The sequence below is a fragment of the Nicotiana tabacum genome, chromosome 23 (assembly GCF_000715075.1).
Source record: "Nicotiana tabacum cultivar K326 chromosome 23, ASM71507v2, whole genome shotgun sequence".
Lineage (NCBI taxonomy): Eukaryota > Viridiplantae > Streptophyta > Magnoliopsida > Solanales > Solanaceae > Nicotiana > Nicotiana tabacum.
In genome coordinates this window covers 27,411,626-27,417,625 of record NC_134102.1, presented here as the reverse complement: position 1 = coordinate 27,417,625, position 6,000 = coordinate 27,411,626, and positions in this window count along the sequence as shown.

The window sequence follows — 6,000 nt, the reverse complement described above, 5'->3', positions numbered from 1 at the left end:
CACAAATGCGATCCTGAGCTGTTCGCAATTGCTAACCATTTCCTCGCAAATGCGAGGTTACCCAATCCCAGGCTATACTCGCAAATGCGAACTCTTGTTCTCAAAAGCGAGGCTCATAGTTGCAAGCCAGACCTTGGAAATGCGAGATCTGCAACAGATACTAGAGCTGGTATTGTACCAGAAATCTTCACACTAGCAAAACTCATCCGAAATACGTCCGAAACTCACGCAAGCCTATCAGGCTCCAAACCCAACATGCACACAAGTGTAATAACATCATACAAACTTGCTCGCATGATGAAAACACCAAAATAATACATAGAACTACAAATCGGACATCAAAATACATGAAAGTTTCAAAGAAATTCAAGAAATTTCAAATTCACAACCGAGCGTCCGAATCATATCAATTCAACTCCGTTTTGCACTAAATTTTGCAGACAAGTCTTAAATAGTAGAATGAACCTATACCAAGTTACGAAATTGAAATCCAAACCTGGGAGAAATAAAGTCAACTTATGGTCAAACTTAGAAATTCTTTAAACATTCAAATTACTAGTTTTCAACAAATCATGCCATAATAAGTTAGGGACTTCCGAATTCAATTCTGGGCATACGCCCAAGTCCAAAATCATGTGTCACGACCCGAAATTTCCACCTCCGGACCGTGATGGCGCCTAACATTTTACTTGCTAGGCAAGCCAACGTTAGAGTAACATTATCCATTTTTAAAACAATTTTTAAATTTATCAATAACAAGGAAGTAAATGCGGAAGCAATTTTGAAATAACCCATAATAATAATGATGTCTAAATACCATCGCAGAATTGGTGTCACAATTGCACGAGCTTCTAGAGTAAATATAAATAAAGGCTTGAATAATATAAAGCTGTCTGGAAATAAATACACAAATAAAGTACAATAGACGGGGACTTCAGAACTGCGGACGCCATGCAGTTATACCTCAAGTCTCCTCCGAGTAGCTGAAATCCGAGAAAAACTATGGCACGCCGCTGGGACCAACTCCAAAATTTGTACAAGAAGTGCAGAGTGTAGTATCAGTACAACCGACCCCATGTACTGGTAGGTGCTGAGCCTAACCTCGATGAAGTAGTGACGAGGATAAGGCGGGTCACTTACATTACCTGTACGCAATATTAGATACAACAACAATAATAGAAATAAATCAAGTAACTCATTTATAATAATTAAAGCCTACTCAGCAGTCATAACCAATTATCATTTCCATCAATTCAGTTGCAGCGTGCAACCCGCTCTCACAATATATTCACATTCAATTCTGTTGCAGCATGCAACCCACTCTCACAATATATTCACATTCAATCAAGTCTGTCACAGCGTACAACCCGATCCTCCAATATTGACTTTTAATAATTCAGTTGCGGCGTGCAACCCGATCCTCCAATATTGACTTTTAATAAGTCTGTTGCGACGTGCAACCCAATTCTCCAATATATTCATTATAATCAATCCTATTGCGGCGTGCAACCCGCTCCTCCAACATATTCATTTACCAATCAATTCTTATAGAAGAAATTTCCCAATAAATGCAACAATTAATGTAAAATCACAAGATAAAAAGCATACAATAATTAGGATTTAATTATGAAGCAAACAATGACAAATAGAAATTTATTATGGAAATCAGGGAGCAAATAGGTAGTATAATATTTAATATGCTAAATGTCAAATAACAATTAAGGCACATAATTCAAATATCATGTAACAATTAATGCAGGAATTCAAGAATTAATATTTGACAAATAATAAGAGAGAAATAATTATTATAATAATTAATTTATGATTAAAAACAATTTATGATTTTTAAAGTAAGCAGGCAAACAATTAATTTGATGACGTATAGACACTCGTCACCTCGCCTATACGTCGTTTACATGCAATTCACATAACAAACAGTTTAAGGGTTCTATTCCCTCAAGTCAAGGTTAACCACGATACTTACCTCGCTTTGCAAATTACAATCAATTATTCAACCACAACTTTTCCTTTTAAATTTGCCTCCGAAAGCTACAAATCTATTCACAAATAATTCAATATATTCAATACTAATCATAGGAATTAATTTCATATGAATTTATAATTTTTTCGGATAAAAATTCGAAATTCATTAAAATATTCGGCAGTGGGACCCATGTCTCAAATCCCGGAAAAACTCACGAAATTCGAACACTCGTTCCGATACGAGTTCAACCATACCAAATTTGTCCAATTCCGATATCAAATGGACCTTCAAATCTTAATTTTTCGTTTTTGGAAAGTTTTACAAAAATTCCAATTTCTTCCATCTAAATCCAAAATAAATGATGAATATAGACATGGATTTGTGAAATACAATCACTATATGATAAAGAACACTTACCCAGTTCAAAGTCATGAAAATCCCCCTTAAAATCGCCCAAATTCGAGACTCAAAACTCAAAAATGAGTAAAAATGGCTAAGACACGATTTTATGTATTCTGCCCAGCATTTTCGCATCTGCGGTGCCGGGGCTCGCACATGCGAGAAAAATCTCGCATCTGCGAAAATGGGCTGCCAGGCGAGGTTCCGCATCTGCGGACAAAATATCGCACCTGCGACGTCCGCTTCTGCGCAAAAGGGCCGCACCTGCGAAAGACGCATCTGCGATGGAAGTCTCGCTTCTGCGAGCTTGCACCTGCGGTCAAAATTCCGCAGGTGCGATTATACCAGAACCCAAATTTCAGATTTTTTTGCTTAAGTCGCATTCTTGTTCCGATATCGATCCGTTTCACTTTCGGGGTATTCGGGACCCCGTTCGAATATACCAACAAGTCCCGTAACATAATACGGACTGACTCGGGGTCTAAAATCACGTCAAACAACACTGAAATTACAATTCACACCCGATTCGAACTTTGAGTTTTAAACTTTCAATTTGCAAATCTCGTGCCAAAACATATTAAATAAATTCGGAATGACTTCAAATTTGGCACACAAGTCATAAATGACATAACGGAGCTTTTCAAATTTCCAGAATCGAATTCCGGCTGCGATATCAAAAAGTCAACCCCATGGTCAAATTTGGAATATTTAGCCTTTAAATTGCTAGTTCCATTAAATGGTCATAACTTGAGCTAGGGACCTCCAAATTAACTTCCGGTCAAACGCCCAAGTCCCAAATCATGATACGGAGCTACTAAAATTTTCAAAACACTGATCCGGATCCGTTTGCTCAAAATGTTGACCAAAGTCAACTTAGTTGAGTTTTAAAGCTCTATTTCCCATTTTAATTCATTTTTCACATGAAAACTTTCCGGAAAATTTTACAGACGGCGCACGCAAGTCGAGGAAGGATAAATGGTTTTTTTGAGGTCTTAGAACACAAAATTAATTATTAAATTTAAAGATGACATTTTGGGTCATCACATTCTCCACCTCTAAAACAAATGTTCGTCCTCGAACGGAGTTAGAAAAAGTACCTGAGCTGGAGAAAAGGTGTGGATATTTACTCCGCATGTACGACTCGGACTCCCAGGTAGATGCCTTTACCGGTTGACCTCTCCATTGCACCCGAACTGAAGGATAACTCTTTGACCTCAACTGTCGGACCTGCTGGGCTAGAATAGCCACCGGTCCTCCTCGTAAGTCAAATCTTTGTCCAATTGGACTGAGTTGAAATATAACACATGGGACGGATCACCATGATATTTCCGGAGTATAGACACATGGAACACCGAATGAACCGCTAATAAACTAGGTGGTAATGCAAGCCTGTAGGCTACTTCACCCACCTTTTCAAGAATTTCAAAGGGTCCGATATACCTAGGGCTCAACTTGCCCTTCTTTCCGAACCTCATTACACCCTTCATAGGTGAAACCCGAAGCAATATTCATTCTCCAACCATGAATGCAATATCACGAACTTTACGGTCGGCATAACTCTTTTGCCTAAACTGATCTGTGCGAAGTCGATCCTGGATAATCTTGACCTTATCCAAGGCATCCTGTACCAAATCGGTACCCAACAACCGAGCCTCTCCCGGTTCAAACCAACCAACTAGTGATCGGTATCGCCTTCCGTATAATGCCTCATATGGAGCCATCTGAATGATCGACTGGTAGCTATTATTATAAGCAAACTCCGCAAGTGGCAAGAAATGATCCCAAGAACCTCCAAAGTGTATAACACAAGCGCGAAGCATATCTTCCAATATCTGAATAGTGCGCTTTGACAGTCCGTCTGTCTGTGGATGAAATGTTGTACTCAACTCCACCTGCGTGCCTAACTCACGCTGTACAGCCCTCCAGAAATGTGAGGTAAACTGCGTACCTCGATCTGAAATAATTGACACGGGCACACCGTGAAGGCGGACAATCTCACGAATGTAAATTTCAGCTAACCTCTCTGAAGAATAGGTAACTGCCACTGGAATGAAATGGGTTGACTTGGTCAACCTGTCCACAATGACCCAAACTGCGTCAAATTTTCTCTGAGTCCATGGGAGCCCAACAACAAAATCCATAGTGATACGCTCCCACTTCCACTCAGGAATTTCTAACTTCTGAAGCAAACCACTAGGTCTCTGATGCTCATACTTAACTTGCTGACAATTCAAACACCGAGCTACATGTGCAACTATATCCTTTTTCATTCTCCTCCACCAATAATGTTGCCACAAATCTTGATACATTTTAGCGGTACCTGGATGAATAGAATACCTGGAACTGTGTGCCTCTTCGAGAATTAATTCACGAAGCTCATCCACATTAGGCACACAAATACGGCCCTGTATTCGTAGAACTCCGTTTTCCCCCACAGCAACTTGTTTAGCATCACCGTGCCACACCGTGTCCTTAAGGACAAGTAAACGAGGATCATCATACTACCTCTCTCTGATGCGCTCATATAAAGAAGACCAAGCGACTGTACAAGATAGAACCCGACTGGGTTCTGAAACATCTAACCTCACGAATTGATTAGCCAAAGTCTGAACATATGCAACTAATGACCTCTCACCAACCGAAATATACGCAAGACTGCCCATACTCACAGCCTTTCTACTCAAAGCATCGGCCACCACATTGGCCTTTCCGGGGTGATACAAAATGGTGATATCATAGTCTTTCAACAACTCCAACCATCTTCTCTGCCTCAAATTATGATCTTTTTGTTTGAACAGATACTGAAGGCTACGATGATCAGTAAATACCTTACACGAGACACCGTAGAGGTAATGCCTCCAAATCTTTAGCGCATGAACAATGGCTGCCAATTCTAAGTCATGAACAAGATAATTCTTCTCGTGAACTTTCAACTTCCGCGACGCATATGCAATTACCTTGCCATTTTGCATTAATACTGCACCAAGACCAATGTGAGATACGTCACAATATACCGTATACGATCCTGAACCTGTGGGTAATACCAATACTGGCGCCGTAGTCAAAGCGGTCTTGAGCTTATGAAAGCTCAACTCACACTCGTCTAAACATCTGAATGGAACACCCTTATGGGTTAGTCTGGTCAATGTGCTTGCTATAGATGAAAGTCCTTTCACGAACCGACGATAATAACCTGCAAAACCCAGGAAACTCCGGATCTCTGTAACCGAAGTAAGTCTAGGCCAATTCTGAACAACCTCAATCTTCTTAGGATCCACCTTTATGCCTTCTGCCGATACAATATGTCCCAAAAAGGCTACTGAGTCTAACCAAAACTCACATTTTGAAAATTTGGCATATAACTGATTATTCTTCAAGGTGTGAAGCACACTTCGAAGATGCTGCTCATGCTCCTCTCGACTGCTGGAGTAAATCAAGATATCATCAATGAATACAACCACAAAAGAATCCAAATAAGGCTTGAACACCCGATTCATCAAATCCATAAATGCTGCTGGAGCATTTGTCAACCCAAATGACATCACTAGGAACTCATAATGCCCATAACGAGTCCGAAAAGCTGTCTTAGAGATATCATATGCCCTAATCTTCAATTG